The sequence below is a fragment of the Paralichthys olivaceus genome, chromosome 23, assembly GCF_024713975.1.
Source record: "Paralichthys olivaceus isolate ysfri-2021 chromosome 23, ASM2471397v2, whole genome shotgun sequence".
Classification (NCBI taxonomy): Eukaryota; Metazoa; Chordata; class Actinopteri; order Pleuronectiformes; family Paralichthyidae; genus Paralichthys; species Paralichthys olivaceus.
In genome coordinates this window covers 9,816,419-9,835,681 of record NC_091115.1, presented here as the reverse complement: position 1 = coordinate 9,835,681, position 19,263 = coordinate 9,816,419, and the positions used below count along the sequence as shown (strand labels likewise).

At 42.5% G+C, this 19,263-nt stretch overlaps 1 protein-coding gene across 10 annotated transcripts in view; it reads left to right on the top strand.

The window, feature by feature from the left end:
• Positions 1-3,148: 3,148 nt before the first annotated feature.
• foxp2 (forkhead box P2) overlaps positions 3,149-19,263 on the top strand; it is a 103,442-nt gene continuing 87,327 nt past the window's right edge. For 9 of the 10 annotated variants that reach the window (XM_069519379.1, XM_069519381.1, XM_069519377.1 and 6 more), the window contains exons 1-3: positions 3,488-3,629; positions 12,719-12,785; positions 13,440-13,511. The gene's annotated coding sequence lies outside the window, so the exon portion shown is untranslated. Of the gene's footprint in view, positions 3,630-12,718; positions 12,786-13,439; positions 13,512-19,263 lie in introns of all 10 variants that reach the window. The other variant, XM_069519384.1, reaches the window with a different exon arrangement.

The window sequence follows — 19,263 nt, the reverse complement described above, 5'->3', positions numbered from 1 at the left end:
AGCAGATTTATCTGCATCACTGTTATTAAGTGCTTTTCTCTGATTTTAAATCATTTAATTAAAATGTGATCTACCCTTTGACTCTTCACTTAGAGCTTGACAGCTTTAAGCTTTTATATAATATTCCATATAATAATTAATATTGTTTCCATTTTAGGTGAATCGGCCTCCTTGCTAGATAGATAGATGGATAGATGGATGGATAGATGGATGGATGGATGGATGGATGGATAGATGGATAGATAGATACTTTTTTGTGGATATTGAATAAATGCAGCACCTTTTCCATAATACCCTGCATGATTCATTGTTTGGACAAAATATTAACATATATTTGCTTCTTTTGTCAAGTCCTACAGTAAAAAACATGGATTATTATTATTATTGTTTTTGTTGTTGCTTATTGTTATCATTGTGTGACATTTTGCTAATGAAGCCCTTCAGTTATTATGGAAGAAAACACAACATCTATTTTCTAGTGTGCCGATCCATCGAAGGCATTTACATATGAGGCCGTGCAGAGTCGATCTGTTACTGGAGGAGCTCAGTCCAGGCCCTTGAGTTAGAAACGTGTGTCCAACACTGTGTCAACACGTCCGCTGCAGGAGCTGATGCTGACCACTGACCCTCCATGTGCAGAGAGCAGGGAAAGACTTTCCTCCATTGAAATCAATAATGTGTCAAATTATGTGTGTTGGCATTTGATATCTGCAGATCCTCTCGCCTTCGTTTTTAGGGTTCACTGCATCTTAGAACAGAAGACTGGACATGATTGTGTTGTTCTTGGCAGACTGGACTGTGTGTGTGTGTGTGTGTGTGTGTGTGTTTCACTAATCCTTGACTTGCAGTGTAACCATACCCCCAAAATCCAGTAGATCTTGTAAACAGACTTAAGTGCTGGTTATCGGATCCTTCGCAGGTAGATGAGCTGCTTTTTCATCCTCAAAAGACTCATTGTTTTCTAAATTACTAACTCAAATACTTTCTCCTCTAACCTTTAATTGCAGCCGTGCTAATAGTTAAATAGAATCATTTGTAATGCATAGAAGCTCCCATTCACACAAAAGATGAATTTACAATTTAGTTCTTGCTTTTTTAAGTTTTTGCTTTATTCACATTTAAAAAGGATGTGGAAAAAAAAATACACTAACACAAATATTTGCTTGAAAAGAAAATATTACATTTTTACATTTGTTTGTCGACCTCTTGGAATCAAGAGGACAACTTGTACGTTTAATGTTTGTCAGTAGATGGCGCTATATGATCAAGAGTCAAATAAACCAGAATTGAAGCCAAATAATTTAGCATTTTAATCTTGTAATTTGTGTGTGATAATAACCTGCAAGTTTGCAGACGGCCTGAGAGAAAAACATAATTCGATGCTGCAGAAAATGAATTGTAAGAAAATGTCCCAAGTTGTTGTTTTACAGTCTTTTGTCTTTAACTGTTGGACATGCTTTACCTTAGAGAGGCGTCGTTACAAACATTGACCGCTAGGTGTCAGCAAAAGACCACACTTCCCTTACACCTGTTTTCCTATCCCATCCGGATCGTGTCCCAGATGTTTGCTGGGATGATGGGATTCTTTTATGATTAGCAATTACGATATATTGCACAAACACACAAGAATAGATTTTAAAAACACACACTAGATATGAGCTAGTCCGATAAATCTGTTTTTCCAATATTTTCAAACAGGACAATGCATTTTTTTCCCATCACATCTAATAGAAAATTGACTTTTCTGGCCAATTTTAATACATTATGAAAATAAGGCAATTCTTCGAAAAATCCAGTCTGTCCACTATTCTATGAAATAGTATGGAGTTTTAAAAGAAGCAGCTACTATAAGGAAGGACTAGCTTATTATATTAACAATAATAACTCTACGTTTTTATTGGCATAGGGAGAAATACACACTTTCTGGAAGATGCGTTTATTTTGAAATTAAAAAACCATGTAGAAATCATATTTCCTCACAGTTTATCTTTTAATAACAAATAAAAGATATAACATGTAAATGTTGACAGCAGAGGGAATGAGACAGATGCACTACATGAAGAAAAACTCGTTCCACCCTTTCTTCCCTTCATCTGATGTTAATCTGGTCATTCGCTCCTTGACCGTGAACGTCTCAGCGGTTCAAGAGCAAAAGGAGGAGAAAATAAAGACAAACCGAAATTATGAAAATTAAATATCAGCATGTGAAAATGTTAGAATGGGTTAGAAAAATTCCTTCGGTTAAACTGTTTATTTTATCACGTTTGTCAAATAAAGTCTTCATTTAGCTGCGAAATTTATTTGAAGAAAAAAAAATCTAAACTTGAACATATTTACATTAAAATACGCAATTGTGCAATTTAACAACATTATGCTCATCATAATATTATATAGCCCAAGATGTGCTATTTACAACCATCATTTTGCACATGCACACACCATTTTTCCTCAGCTCACCCATGAATTAATAAGGTGCATATATACATTTAAATTTGAAAACTTAGGCTACTTTAATGTCTACATTAATTCATATATTTACCACAAAAATACCTGAACATACACATTTCCAGTCTTGACTTGAAGGACGCTTCAGGTACATAGTCTGGTTTTGTTTCCTGACTTTGACACACTTCGTTTTGCATGAATGTAATTCCTCTGCTTCGATTTCCTCAACAATGAGTACATACAGATTTTCTTATAGGGTCGTGATGTGTCTTGGAGAATTTGAGAGTATTGAATAGAAATACACGTAATTAAAAATATAAATAATAGTGAGGGGGGGGGGGGGGGGGGGGGGGGAGTATTTGGTGAATTATTAAGGGATCTGTGTTATTATGTTTTGCTGATATAGATCCCATTTGCGGATGTATTTGCATGTGAACCTGAAAGATGTCTCGGATTCAGCAAAACACAAAACCCGGAAACTTTTAGAAAAACAAACTTTTGTTTGTTTGTTTTGTTTTTTCTAAATAACTTTTTTTGGGGGGGGGGTTGTTTACATAGCAGGTGGCCCTGACGTCACACGAGGTCGCAGCACGCCCAAAAATAACAACACACACCTCCGCGCACGAGCAAGTGCCTCCCCTGAGGGCGGCTGGAGGAGGAAGAGGAGGAGGAGGAGGAGAAGGAGGAGGAGGAGGGGGGGGGGGTCTAGTCCCAAATACACTGGCTTACTGGGGATGTGTGTGTATGTGTGTGTGTGTTTGAATCGTAACGAAAGAAGAAGAAAAAAACAAGCGTCTTCCTCGCATTGCGCGTCATTCAAACGCGGGTGTAGTGTACTAGCTTTTCCCCCAGTGTTGCATTAGTAATAACAGCGCGTTGACGGGAGACAGCAGGAGAGAGAGAGAGAGACACATAGAGAGAGAGCGAGTGTGTGTGTGTGTCTCGCAGAGCGGTGCCCAGCGGAGGAATATTTCAGCCGTGTGTGTGTGTATGTGTGTGTGTGTGCGTGTTTTTTATTTACTCCAGCAGCTTGTTGTTCGTCTTCTCTTCGCTGTTGTGCTGAACTTGGCCGGTCACGTGTGAACATCTGTCCTGCGAGTTGTCGTTCGAGAGGACGGCGGCTCCTCACCTGCAGCGGCTTGGGGGGGACAAACAACCACAACCTGCCATATTTGTCTATCGCGGTAAGTTTGTGTCTGTCTTTAAGAGCTTTTCTGTCTTTCTGTCTTTCTCTCCCCGCACTTCTCCTTGAATCCGGGAAGTGGCTGCGGGACCTAGCAGCAAGTTTGTCCGGTGCAAGATCCGCAAAACTCCGCTCGCGACCTCGTTCTTAAACGCGTCGCTCGTGGACTTGTGCTTATTATTTATTTGCAGAAACATATTTCAGCTTTTTTTCGCTCAGAAATTCGACTTAGCGTTGTTTCCTCCACGTGTCAGGACCCTCGGACAGCACCGTCCACCCAGCTGCCTGCTCTGGACCCTGAACACTCACTTTTATTTTGTTAAAAATGCAGCTTGAAAATTTAATCCTGTCAAAAAATATTTTCTCTTCACCACCCAAGTGCTAAGTTACTCGATTTTTCACGTATTCTGCTCAAAAATGTGCAAAATGATCTCACATTATTGATAAATAACCTTATTTTTTCCTTGATTTTGATGTCATCGTCCCTTTGATAACACGTAATGTCAGATTATATCTGTATTAATGCCACTGAAAGCTATTTTACAACCTATTTACTGTTTGCTGTAATTTATTGGCTGCGTCTACATTACATTAATGACTAAAACACTGCAAGTAATGCAACTCATAATAGTTATATCTATATTTATATTTAGGGAGAGCTAGATTATAAATCAGTTTGTCATATTCATTTTATAATTTATCAAATAGGCAAGAGTTACTGCAGTTTTTTAATCCCCTAAGTGTAGCCATGGCATTATCACCCTTGACACACAGTTTTTTAATATACTTTTTTTGTGATGTTGTTAAAAAGCCTTGCCTCATTTGCTATAAACTCGAGCTGATACTCCTAAATAAATAAATCCAACTAGATTTAAACTCACAGGCTGTAGTTGTGTATGATGATCAATCATCCATTCTTTACTCGAGTCTCACCATCTGCATAACCAGTATCCATGATGATCAGCAGTCAACCCCTTACCGTGCACGCTCGCTCCATTTTTATTTTCATTCCATCTTTTTTTCGTTGTCCAGAAACAAGGTTGCTTGGATTTGCTTGGAAAATAATTAAGCTTGAAAGCTCATAAAAGCTCCTGTTAAGTTCCTTTCTGTCACTGTCTGTGTCTGTCTGTGTCTTGTCACTATCACTGTGCCCCCCCCCCCCTCCCCCAAAAAAAAGAAAAAAAAAAAGCTGAAAATCAATAGGTGAAACTTTTTTTTTCTCCTAAAGAAAGGCTAACAAGGTAGTGGGAGCTGCTGAACTCTCCGGGCCTGTGCTCTGATCAGCTTTCACCCCTGGATTAGCTGTATCGACCCTCCTTGTTTCGAGCCGCAGGGTGCACAGGTGTTCCCTCCTCAGTTATGCAGGTGTGGGCCAGTTTCCCCCCTCTCACTCTGTAGCTCTCACTCATCAAAGGCCAGGCGGCAATAAATGCCCCTGGTGAAATATGTCGGCGACGATGCACAATCAGCCTCTTTGTTGCAGTGGCCCATCAATTTTTTAAAAATGCATTTAAAAGAGTCTGTGCCCTCTTGTTTACTTGTTGTCAGGGTGTTGTGTGTGTTGTGTGTGTGCGGTAAGGACTTGATTTTGTAAAACACTGAGCGATGTAGAGACTCGCCATTTCATCTCTCTCTCCAAGACTGACCGTTGTCGGGAGCGGTGCACTTATTACCCCCGACTCTCCCTCACTCTGCATCCATTTTTTGATTGCTGCATTTATCATCGGGCGGTCGTGCTCTACATTATGGTAATAGGAAAATGAATGTCCTCCACAGGATTAATGTGTATACCCTGTCATACGTTTCAATCATTTATCAAAATTAAGATTCAGCTTTCAGCTCAGCGAACACTGGTTGATGCTTGATTTTTATTTCATCTCAGAATGTGGAAATTGTTGCTTCCAGGAGAGCCGAAGTAGAAAAACGCTTTGTGTTTGTGATTTACACAGTCATGAGGAAACTTTTGCATGCACGGCTGTGAGTTACAGAGAGTCCAGAGAGTGGATTTAATGCACAGATCACATCAATGCTGTTTTGAGTCATACCACATCTGAGGCAATGAAACACTTGCTCACTTTTGGATTAGCTTTTGAATTGCACCGACCCCCCATCCCCCAACACCTCTGTAATGAAACCGACCACTCGCCTAAGCCTTGAAGTGTTGCTGAATTTTTTTTTTAGGGGTGGGTGTAAAATGAGTAAGAAAATCAGGGGAGTGGTGCACCAGCATCTGACTGGAGTAGCCTTAACAATGCGTTTTCACATATATCTAACTCTGCCCTGTTTTTAAGCTTAAGGCAATTATATGGCAAATGTCCAGGTTTTATCCCCGTCAACTTCACAGAAATGTTTCCATGACAACCTCCATGCAAGTTAAAGCAACCAGAAGTGATCAAGTCCTTTTTTTCCCCCCCTACCTCCCTCCCTCCTCCCTTTCTCCCTCTCATTCCAGTTCCCTCCCCCTAGTAAGAATGGAATTTGTGTTGACAGTTTTGGCCTTTAATGGCACTTTTGTGCCGCGCAAAAGTATTTGTTTACCGGGATCATATGCTGCAAGCTGTCAGCCTCGGAAAGATTGACTCCAGGAGATAAAAGAGTGTATTACATGCTTAAGAGGCCACCCTTTTTGCACTGTAATTATCCACATCACAGTAATGATGTTTTGTGTGCCCTAGTTACTAAGAGTCTTGAGACAGCTCAGACTTTTTTAGTTCCGCTTCAGGTCACTTCTTAAGCCCGACTCGACACTGTTGTCAGCGAGAAGCATTGTGACTGTTTGGCCGGAGAAAGCTGTGCAGGGTGGGGTCAGGGGATGGGGATTAGAACGGAGAGTGCAGGCTGCCCACATAAGGGTGATTTAAGACCCATCAGAGGAGGGAGTCACTCACTTTTTCACACTGGCCATTTTTCTTTTATCGCAGATCATAGCCACATGTCGATTTTTTTTTGTTTTAAGTTCATAATTATGAGTTTCGTGTTTGCTTGGCCAGGTTAAAAACCGGATTATGTGGTTGTATGTCTAGTCCAGAACAATCATGAGCCTGCAATGATTGTTGTGCAAATTCATCACGGAACCACCCACTAATGATTCTCAAGCCACAAACAAATGACCCCAACATCGACCAGCCAGAAAGTGTTGCTTTTGGCTGCTGATTCTGAAATGGAGAGGGACATTGATGTAATCTCATAAAACAAACTCTTGGTTTGTGTATGCAATATAAGCTATATAAAAATAATTCCTTTTCGTCAGAGTTCACCTCCTGGCACCGCAGTCTTGACTGTGACCTTGTGCTTAATAGTCTCCCATTGAGCTGACACTCCAGACTGCCATAAGCTTGGCCTGGAACACTAGCTGACCTATCAGCGTGTTTATCCACATAAACTACAGCGTGCATGTACTCCCTGAATCGCAGCACACCAACAGCAGCCACAGACCATACATCTTCTTCCTCTCTCTCTCTCTCTCTCTCTTTCTTCTTTGCTGAGTTAACAATTGCATGTTTACTCGCTGGTCAGTGTGGTGTGAAGGCACGCCGGCGTCTATTCAAGTCACGGTCGCATGGACAGTGTCCTGGTGTGAAAACATTTGTTTTTTTGGGGGGGGGGGGTCTTGGCCTGAATTAAAGATACAGGGTCAGTCGTGGTAAAAAGGCAAGGTCACCACTCTCGGCGCATTCAGCCGTCAGCCTGTCACTCGTAAACAGTCAAAACATCATGTGAGACAGCGCCGAAGCTAATGGTGGTAGCCAACTCAACCCCACATTTAAATGGCCTTTTATTAAGACGGTTCTTTGACTGTTAGCGGTTTGGTAGATATGCTGCACATTTGACAATGCAAATGAGGAAAAGGGAAGTGAAAGCTTTGTTTCCAACCTAATTAATAGCTCTCAACTGAGACCCAGAGGGTAACGATCTAGTAAAATGATTAGTTTTTGATATATGTGTGGCTGTAACAGCTGATCATCAGCCCTGGACTCTTTGTTGATGAGTTGCAGCCATGCCTCACATCTACAAGGACCTTCCCTCGTTTACCCAGAGATACAGAGAGAAAAAGGAAAAGCAAATGTTTATTTCTAACATGTTGCGAGAGGAAAAAAAAAAACATAGGGGGGGGGGGGGTCATGACAGTAACAGTTTTTGACAGGCACATTAGGCTGCAGAAAGAGCATCCAGCTTGGGGCTGAGGGCATATGGTGCTGCCTTCTGCCGGCGTAGCTCTAGACCAAGTTCCAACACTCACGCAGGGTCACGACTGTCTCAGGTTTGTTCCTTCTGTCTCACTCACCTAAATAATAACAGGAGGGAAAAAATGGAAATGGCGGAGGGGGGGTTGGGGTTGTTGGTGTTTGAGTGGGCTCTGCGGGCCGGGGGTGTTGCGCAGTAGCTTCGTCTTTCAGTAAAGGACAAAAGGAATGTCTCTAGTCAAAGCCCCCTTTGGGTCAGGACATTATTTGGTCAAAAATGTGAAGCGGGAGACATTTGACATTTTCAGAAATGCACCATTTTGTGTTTGTGTTGTTTCGCAGCCACACACGCTCCCTGGCCATATTATTTGTGTCCCGCGTTGGGGATATACATTTGCATAAATCATAAAAGCAGTTGTCTAGTTACAAGCAGGCAGCGTGTAGTGATTTTATCTTTCACTTTCTGAAGCTCGCCCTCTTGAATGTCAACCCATAATCCTACTCTAAACAATGGCCATGTTTTCACCACATCGGCCCTCCTAGGTTTTCTCCTCTGTAATGTGGAGAGGATGGACTTGGATAATGTTTGGGATGACGCAGGGCTCTGGTCTGAAGACAGCGGATCGGTGGGAGGGTAATTACAGGCTACTGTGTGGTTCTCTGGATTTTCCCTGGATCATGGCTACAGGCCTCGGAGCTCAGCCTCCAAATGCTCCTCTCTGCATATGAAATAAAAGGGCCACAACATATGGATGCAGCAAAAACAATGGTTTATTTTTATGATATTTGATGAGTGGGTTTTAATTCAGATTGTCACTTCTGGCAGGCAGCCGGGCAGATGGTGCAGTCTTGCAGCTCATCAGAGCCTAAATACCTCCAGGCAGCTGTTGGTCATAAACTTTTTCTTTTCCTGCATATTTTTTTTTTCTTTCCCTGCATTTTCTCTCTTTAACACGGCTTGGGTCAAAAGCAGTCAAACCTGTTACAACACCTGTTTCTGTATATGCAAATCTGTTGTTTTGTCATTTCATTAGGCATGGCAAAAAGACAAGGCTCCCTTGTGGTTGCAAATGCGACTGGCACCAGGCCCAGTTGGCACGCCGCAAAGCAGAAAGACCCTCGAGGCGGAGTGAGGGGAGGGACGAGAAGTGTCTGTAGCTAAGCGAGTCAGCCATTGGATGCCTTCACATTACAGCTCAATCTGGACAAGGTCCTTAAATTCCGAGTCAAAGTTGTATTGGGTTTGAGTATGTGGTAACGCCTCCAATTATCTATCCTTTATCTTCTCTGGAAAGAGTATCTGTAAGCGAATCACAAAGGACGTGTGCCCAGTTGCCAAAAAAAACAAAAAACTGGCACACGCGTGTCTGGCACACGCACCTCCTTCCCTCTCCTCTGTCCCCCCTCCTCCTGCCCCTCCCCGCCCCATCCTCATCCCTTCATCATCTGGCACTCTCCCGCAGTGCACGCCTCTTAACCACATGTGCCAGTGCCGGGCGTGCTCTTGCTCCGGGGCTAATTGTTCACTGGTAAACTGCATGCTTGTTGGTGGGGGTCTCCCCCTTCATCCAGACACAGTTGCTACAAAGCGGGATGGTGGCAGCGACGGATCGCGGGTGGTGGGAGGGTGGTTGGGTACAGCGCAGATCACGATCTCTCCATGCAGTTTATTTCTCGCTGCGCAAGTCTAAAGATTGTCAGTTGTAATCCGGCCTGTGCGCCGAATGCAACAAATACACCATGAAATTAAAGGTTATTGCAGGAGCGTAATGCAAAAGCTCTGTTTGAGATTAAGCAAAGCTGTTTCCAGACCTGGGGTAAATTAGAAGGGGGAGACAGCAGAATATGTTTTCCTTTGCAGTGACAGTCCAAGAATCTCCCTCTACTTCTGATTACTGGATTGATCAGTCATTTTAACAGATGCTGATCCAGAATCATTTGATGTTCTTGCAGTACAGTTGCACAAAAAGTCTCAAAGATCCTATGTTTTTGAAGGATTTCTCTTTGGTTGTCTTTGCTAGTTTTCTTGTAAAACAAACCTGTGGCCAAATCCAGTTTAATCCATTGTAACTTGTTCTAATCTAGTGCTTTTGTCGTCTTTTTATGAGGGCCTTCCTCAGCCTAGACTTAGGAGATAGATGGATGAATGCAAAGACCTGGGACTAGTCCCTGTGCTGAGCTAATCTCAGCTGATAACCAAGGCCTTCCTCCTTCTCCTGTCTCTCCTTTTCTCCCCATCTCTGTCCTCCTCCTCCCCTCCTCCTTCTCCACCGTGGCTTGGTGGGCCTGATTTGTAGTTCTGCTCCTCTCTCTCGCCACACAGATGGCATTAAAGCCAGGCCCCACAAGCCCCCTCTGATATAGGAGAGTTCATTAGAGATGTGCCTTTGATGGGCAGCCTTTTCATGTGACTACCGGTTTTTCAAATACCTTGATGTAGAAGCTTAAGAAGGCATTGTGCAGTAAGCCTTCCTTTTGATGCGACTTATTTAGATCTGCATAGTAAATCAGGGGGGAGTAAATAACCAGCCAGCAGATGGAAGCAAGGAGATAAGGCGCCGGCGAACAATTGCATTTGTATTTTGTTATGATGTTGACAGCAGCTAAAATTCACTAATCTAGAGCCACTGATCTGCATTTCAAAGAAATCTCATTTAGCAGCAGGGAGGATAAAGTTCCCCTCATTGTGTCTATTTTATTGCATTCTTCACTAATTTATCTGCCCACAGATTTAACGTGCAGGGCTTGGTGGTAGGAGATGGCGTCCGCGCGTTGCATAGGGGGTCTTAAATACTGTGAAAGCGGTTACGTCTAGACTGTGAGCTGAGGGTAATTACACGTCTGACCATGAATAGAATGAGTTTGAAGACTCATCTTTCTTCGGGCGGGCCTGAATTGCTCGACTAACACTGATAAGGAGCATTTGGTCCCTACAGAAATATTGCCAGTGACTTTCCATAATGCCCACCCCTCCCTCTTTTTTCCCCCAACACCAAGGATGGTATTTACTTTTAAGATAAAGTTATTGTGTACAGTAATCTGACTTGTTAGCATAATGTCCTCTTTCATCGCAGGACCCTCCTTTTTCTGCAGTGTGGAGGTATTTGTGGTCTGGGTCTTAAATAGTTTATCTAGACTTAGTGAGCAAGCGCTTTATGTAAATATCAGCCTATAGCATTATTAGGCCTTCATGAATACTTGAATGCGTTTGCCATATTTATAAGTTGATAGAATTTACCGATGGTTGTAATATTTGGAATAAAGGTATATGTGGTATTTATAAATCCCAGCGAATTGGAGGTCATACAAACTAATAAGCATTCCCAATGCTTTGGCAGTGAATAAAACATGACATCCGCACAGCCCATGGGTGTTGTGATACTGAAGTCGACGCAGCACCAAATAATTTTAGGTAAAGGGCCATTAGCTTGAAATAATGTTTTATATCCAAGTTGTATTTAAAAGTAATTGTGCTCTTTTACTTCAAGATGAATTGTTTTTAATCATCCCGTGCAGTGAGGCTTTTTGCGAAACCTCATTACGCTCATTACAGACTTTTTTCATCCTTTTGCCTTATATTAGAGATGTTCTGTTACCATTCCCCTTCCCTTCAGTGTGAAATATTGCCAAACTGCTGATATCATCCCTGACTAACACTATGCTACAGGAAATCACTTGTTCTTCTCCACTGCTCTAAAAGAAATACTTGTGGCAGTACAGCAACTGCTGTTTTTGAGGCAGCGAAGAAAAGATTTTCTGGGTTAAACTTATATACTTTAAAGACATTGTATGGGATCAGTGCGTATATTTGCGCAATCGTCGATCCCTGACCTGGTATTGAAAAATCTCTACTTTATATATACTATATAATCATGATGATCAGTATGTATATGTACACAAACCAAACTCATTTTGATTCTAAACTTTCATATCTGTTGTCCCAGCATACAGTCCATTGGTTTCTGCCCATCCCCCTAAAACCCTCTCACCCCTCTCCTGAGCAGCAATCTGTGCAACATTTTCCACAAACTCAAAACAGTGAGAAATTATCGCAGTTGGCATGTTTTGTTTTCAGCTGTGCTCTTTTGAGCTGAGGGCTTTTTGTACAGTTCAGAGAGCACATTCCTTAGGATTCAGCAGTCGCTGGTTGCCTGTAGGGGTCATTGGGACTCTGGGAGAATAAAAAAGGGAAGAGGAAAAAAATAAATCTCAAGAGAGGAACATCCAGGCCATTTTGTGCCCCTCATGCCCCCTGGTAGCAGAAATGTACCCCCACCACGCCACCACAAAGAGGCAATTTTTTCTTTTTCCCCCCCTAATGCTTTTAATGTGATGTATGTGCAGTAAAAATGTCCGGGGCAATCTGTAGCCGCATTTTGTGGTGTTGTGCACTCTCACCGCTGTCGTGTGATTAACTGAAAAAATCATCAATACTAATGGTCTCTAAATTATATGGATGCCAAAGCATAGCACGTGTACTTTAGATGTCGACGTCTCAGTGGAAGTACATGAGAAATCAGTTGTGTCAGGTTAACACTGTGATTTACTTGGTGTTGATAGCTTGAGCCTCCCAGGCACTGCACCTTTTTAACTTGAGAGAGTGAGGAGTACGTGTGTGGGGGGGACTATAGCTTGTACTGTACTGTACATTGCCTGTTTGAGCATGCACTCACACACACACTAACACACATGCGCTTCACAGCAAAATCCAGGTGCACTTTGTTGTTCTAATCTTTATTGCTTTCACCTACAAGTCATACTGAAAGTCGTTATGCAAGACACAGTCTAGCCCACACATGTCCACGGCAGCTCTGAATGTGCCTGGGAAACATGAAACGAAAAAAGATGAGTGTGTCATGACATGGATTTGGACTAATGGTATACTTGCTGTTTTGTGTTATCTCAGAGAGCTGACGTCGCTGGACTCCATCCTTTCCTGTGACGGACAACAACAGCAAGTTCTCTCCCTTAGGGTGAGTATTGGAACACGGCTCCTCCATGTCCATCTGTCAAAGAATCCTCAACCTTGAGAAAGATTAGAGTGGCATTAACCGTGTCTTTGTGAGGATCAGTGTTAAAATGAACAGTGACCTACTGTAGATTCTCATGCTCGTCTCATCTTTCAGAATAAAACTCTTACAAGAAATGTCTTGGAATAAAATGATGAACCAATTTAGTTTTTTTTATCAGGACACCTACTGTACCTTTGGTTGTGTTATTACAGTATCGTTAGCCCCACTGTGTTTGGGTGATTGTAGCAGCTAGCGGAGGTCAAGGGGCCTCCATTCCCCCTCAAATGTAACAAATCTTCATCTTGTCCACCTTGATAGAATTCCCCCTCCACTGGGCAACCTTTCAGTTGTGCCTGTTTGGTGTTCACACCCCAAGGATTTTCAATCTACTCCAGCTTAGAAGTTATGATATGCATTATGGCCGACAAATGTGAGCAAGCTTGGATAACAGTCTCTTTTCTATTTATTTTGTTGATGTCTTGATTGAGATTTGTAGCAGAATAGTGCAGGACAAAGTGAACAGGGTTTATATTAGCTTTAAACTGATAATGGTGGACCTTTTTCTTTGTCTGCTGTTACATTTCATCTTATATTTCCATTTTTCTCTCCTCTTAGGATGAAATATGCACATGCACGCTCTGCGCCCGTAGAAAGAAGCAGACGACACACACTGTAAAGTCCAAAGTGGTAAGTGAAGATACTTTGCATTGTCCTTGCATATATGTTGTTGGTGTTTTCTCCCAGATTATTGTGTCGACTGTAATGAGCCACTTCATTCATAAGTGTTGGTGGGGTTCGGCTGCAGAGTGACACAGTCCTGGGTGCTGTAATGATAAAAACAGCAGAGCCAGGTATTAAAAAAGATTATATGGTCTGGAAGGTATTAATGTGATTTTAGAAGGAAAAGAAGGCGACATACACAAGATGTTCCACATTATAATTTACTGTTTCACGCAGAATAATGGATAATAAAGTCATATATTTTGTTCAGTAAAACAAAGGAGCATTTTAAATCACCATTAAATGTAAATTAGAGAAGGTTGTGTTATTGCCTAACGTTTCACATCATTTGGAGCCATTATGATTAAAACACCATAATTTGAGAAGTTGTTGGGATGTAAAAGCTTATATATTTCTAGTAGTAAATGATTTCAGACACTGAGACGTCTACTTTTATGCATTTCTAAAGCACAATGTTTTAACCGAATATTAAACAATGAGCACCTCTGAGTGAATTTAACCGGTGATTCGTTTATATCTATTAAATGTGAGCACCTTATGTAGTTCCTGCAAGACTTAGACACAATCAACAGAGGCTACACTAATGATACAAGATGGTGTTTGCTACCAGGTCAGTCCGCAAATGAGTGTGAAGAATGTCGGGTCACGCAATGAGAATCACCAATTATATCTCCAACAAGACTAATGTGGCCGTTTCTATCGATTGGATCTCTCATCATGCATCCATGCTGCACACACATGTCCAAACACTTTCAGGCAGGCATGGGGAAAGAAAGGGAAAGAATCAAGTTTTGCAAAAGTTGTTGTTTAAATAACTTTATTTAGAATTTGGGTTCACTCTGCATCTATTGGTTTATTTAGCTAACCTGCCTCAAACCCTAAGGAGAAAATTCATTTCTCTTACTACCCATCATGAATCTGTTCCTTTTGAGGTATCGATATGATTAAAGCGAATGGACCGGCGCAAAGATGCTGACGGCTTGGCTTTAGAACCTGGTCCACGTCCCCTTGAGTCCTATCTTTCCTGAGAGAAGCACAGTCCAGATTTCCACTTCCATCTAAAAGAGATTGAAATATTAGTTGTTAATTTGTCTAGTATTCAGTTAAATCTTCAAAGATGAACTCTCACCGCATATCTGCTGGCCTAAAATAAAGTCCTTCTAATCACTTCAGAAAAAGTTGCCCCAACACTGCAAGCTGCACTTCCAGTGTAGATGTATATATAAAAATCTACAGCAATTAAGTGTAACTCTAAAGAAGCTGCTCTGAACAGCGCTCTGCTCACATTTCCAGTTTGGGATTGATTTCTTGTCATAGATCAGAGACCTCTTGTCATTCCATTTCCAATCCTCAAACAGTTCCTCTGAGCCCCTGCTAACTGCCGTCCCTGCGAGTGGGCAAACAGGGGGAACCTCAACGGGTCTTTACTCTGGGCACTCGGAGTGGTCGCGGGGGTAGAGGCAGGAATCAAAGGGACTGGGATCTTTCCCCATTGGTAGCCTTCATTGTCTAGCTGATTTGGGATTGGTAGGGAAGGTGAACACTGCGGAGTGGGGATGTGGAGATCAGGCAAAGCAGGCGAAGCAACCCCCCCTCTTTTTTCCTAATCTTTATCCACCATTAACCCCAGTGCCCCAGTGAGTGGCTGAGATCAGGGCCATTGGTCAATCCCCCATTCACCGCCACCCAGAATATTTTAAAGTTAAGCCCCCTCGCTTAACAAAAAAAGTCTTACTCATCAAAGGTTTACTTTCCCTTCTCTTCCTTCCTTTTGCTCTCACTCCCAAGGATCTGCTGCCGTTCTTCATGCACTCTTCTCTCTATGGTCCACTGTTTTGTCTTCCCACTTAGGCAATGGAGGGGAGGGAGTGGAGTTGGAAGTTTTGGAAGTTCCCCAAGTTTCCATAATTCAGTTTAATGAGGTTAGGTTTGGGGTCTGCTTGTGTCATGCTGTGAGCAAACTGGAGCAAATGTGGACGGACCAATGATGTCCTGGCCTCTCGCTGATCTCTCTCGGTTTAGGGGCTGTCCCGTTTTGTAAATAGACTCCGGAAATGTGCTTACAATATTTCCGCCGAGGAAATGTTATTCACACCTGATATCTTATTTTTTTTTTGAGTCCTCCTTTGCTGGTGAGAACACCTCCATATGAATCCAAGTCAGTCCAGTCTCCCCTGAGCTGCTGTCAGGTGTTTACCTCGCACAAGTCTGATGTGAAAGAGGACGACTGAGTGATGGAATAGAAAAACAAGAGGGTGATGTGGAGGGTAGCTGGAGAGAGGAGTGTAGAAAAGAGATTGCATGAGGAGTGTTTGTTCAGAGTGCACAGTTGCCATGAGAATGGGGACAGAGGCGATAAGGCTCCGAATGAGTATCACCATCATTCCTTAAGGAGAATATAAAGAGGCTCAATGAGTCTATTGATCCGTCTATCTCTGGCCGTGCCATCCCTCTTTCTTTCTTCTATTCTTTCTCTTTACCCTACTTTATAGCTATCCAGTTGTTTCTAAAATTCCACAGCTTCATGCAATTTTGCAGAGGAATGTGATTTCTGGAAGATTTCATTGGACAAAGGGTGAATTTGCCCTCAGCAGAGGTGGCCTCAGCATACTTTGGGGCCCCTCAGGTATTTCTCTGTGTCCACCTCGTATTAGAGATGACTGATACTCTGGAAATTACTGATTGCAAATACTGCATGCGCTGGCTTAATTTCTATAAACGAGCAGGGATCTCGTGTTTCACGTGTTATTCTTTCCCCTCTGCAATTTAATTGGAGAAATCTTGGGTGCAGAAGCTGGACGCAATGGCATCTTTCCAAGTGCACTGATATTATTGTGAAACCCAACCTGAGGCAGGCATGACATCAGAGCCGCCTGACACCGGTTTGAACCCCTTATTTCAGGTGGGAAGAATTATGAGTGGCTTCATTTGCAGGTGATCATGTCCAGTGAATCAGTCGCACACAGTCGCGCATTCTTCTCCCGAGGTCTGAATGCCGGTCGTCTTGACAGATTGAACTTGTGTGTTATCGCCAAACTGTCACGCAGACTAATTTTTCTGCCTGCACACATAGCCCCATGTTTATGTTAGCCCTTCACAGTGCAGTGGTTTATAGGGATAGTGTCATTATGAACTAACTCTACGCATTTTTAACCCACTGGTGAGTTCTGTTTATCTCAGGGACTACATATTATATTACAGTATTTGTATATTTTAAATCGCTGAAAGATAAGTGCTCAAGTCATAGTAGTGTTCCACAATGTAATCATTATTTTAACATTGTCTCTTTTTTAATGGACTTCTGCTCCCCATGAAAAATAGTTTCTTGTAAACACATCTTAGATTTTAACCAGGACAGTCTTTTTAATGGCTTTTGTGGCTTTTCTGTGAGATTTACCTGAGAATATTCCAACTTTTGCACATTTATACCATCTCAGCATGCAGGTTGCACAAAATAAATATTTCATGACAAAAACAAAATATTTTATCAGTTGAAATAAGACTCTGATTTGCCAGTTTGACACTTGACTTTCTTTGCAAATTAGGAATTTATTCCAGGAGTGTGACCTTTTCCCCATCTTGCTAGCATAGTTAAACTTCAAGGCCTCTCATGTTTGTTGTCACGTGTCACTGTCCCAGTGGCTGCGTCATGTGACACACATGTATCAGACGTCCTTGTCCGAGAATAACGAATGATAATTAACCTTGATGCTCAATGAATGATCTTGAATTATTATTTCTTACTTTATGGACTATTTGGAATCTTTTTGGTAATGCAAATATGATGATTATAATAATGATAAAAAGAACGCTGCAATGAAATGGGATTTGGACTTTGATTACCATGGCAATGAGGGAAGGTTTCAGGTCAGCCATATCAAACTTAAGAAGATGTGTTGTGTTAAAATAAGACTTTCACTGTTGAACAAATTCGATTTGCTTAAATTTAAATATAATTTAAATGAATGTATAGATTTTGTCTAATGTGAATTTAACAGTTTTTGTCTTGCAAATTATCTTTTAAGTTACCCTTTTAATCACACACATCTATAAACACTTATCTGTTGAATATTCATATTTTGAAAATTACATTCTTTTCTTCCTGCTCTTTTACTGTCTCTCCTCCCCCTTTGCTTTCCTTCTCCAAGTAAAAGTTTTCAATCAAACCCACACGGTCACAGCCAAAGAAAAAAGCTTTTACTCCAGAGGCAACAAGCCAAGTCCTTTGTTCATAATGATCATTTGATCGCAGCTTGAAAAGGGATACAGGCGGTGAAACCCTACAAGAGCTTTGGAATCTGACTTCCTCATCACAAACCACAAGCCTAGACAGTGCAACTGTTACTACCTGGTTGGAGGCGAAATGGGCAGAAAGCATCTGTGTGTGTGTGTGTGTGTGTGGAAAAACACACTCTCACACATTCACTCACATAGCATGCTCGATTTGGGTCATAGAGCTGACAGACAGTGGAATGTGAATGTGTGTATGTTGACAAACTCCACTGCACTCTGAATGGGGTTTGTGATTACACCTCATCATGCGTGCTGCATCGGTCCTGTTCCCGACCACCGATCCTTCTCCCTCCCCCCTTCCTCTCTCTCCCCCTCGCTGCCACTCTCTTCCCTCTCTCTCTCCCAATTTCTCCCTCTCTCACCGCGGTGCCTCCTGGGCAATCATGTGGTCACACTACCTGACTCCTTGCTGCTCAAGAGTGCAGTTGACAAAAACAGCCCGAGGCCCGTCATGTGGAAAAGATTCAGTCGGCACACAGCATACATTCAACCCCCCCCCCCGCCATCCGCCCACCCACCCTACGACTCCTCACTTTCTTCAACTAAGTAACTGAAGCACCGGGGTGTTTCCTTCTTCTGCTCACCTGTGAAGGGAAATGTCTTTTCCTGCTGTTTCTCTATGCGTGGGTGTGTGTCTATTTGAGAGTGGATATTTTTGTGTTTGCAACTTTTGTGGCCACGGAGCATGGATGCTGCTTTAAACAGCCGTGTGTGTGTGTGTGTGTGTGTGTGTGTGTGTGTGTGTGTGTGTGTGCTTTCGTCAGCTTCTCCCTCTCCTGGCTTCTCTTTGTCAGTTGAGTTGCACTCCTCATGTCATGTAACATAAAGCTGGAGGTCAGTGAGCGCTCTCAGCTGTCAGTCAGCCTGGTGGTCCTGGCCTGTCGAGCTGCTCACCTGTGTTTATTGGACAAGACTGACTCCGCACTACCCAGGGAGAACACCTCGTCTCCCCCCCCTTCTCTCTTTCCTTTCTCGCTCTCTTTCTCCCATCCTCTCTCTTTCACTGTTTTTGTCTATTTCTATCAATCCCTTTGTCCGTCTTCTTCACTCCTTCTCCCTATCACTTTTTATTTAGCTTTTCTCTTTTATTTTTTCACATCCACTGCTACCTTTCCCCCTCCCCAGTTCTTCTCCCTGCTGTCCTATATGGTTTATTTTTCCCTCGCTTTCTCCCATGCTTCTCCACTATCCCTTCGTTTCCCGTCCTCCCCTCTTCTCCTGCTGTCCGTTTTTATTTTGTATTATTTTGGGACCTCTTTGTCGGTCTGTTCGGTTTTAGAGCCGCTCCGTCTCTTTGGCGGGCGGTGTTCATCTCTTCTCCGCACCTGGCTGAGCACACGCGCGAGCACGCACACCGCAGCTCGACGACTGATTGAAACTTGTGTCTCAAAGTTACTAATGTTCA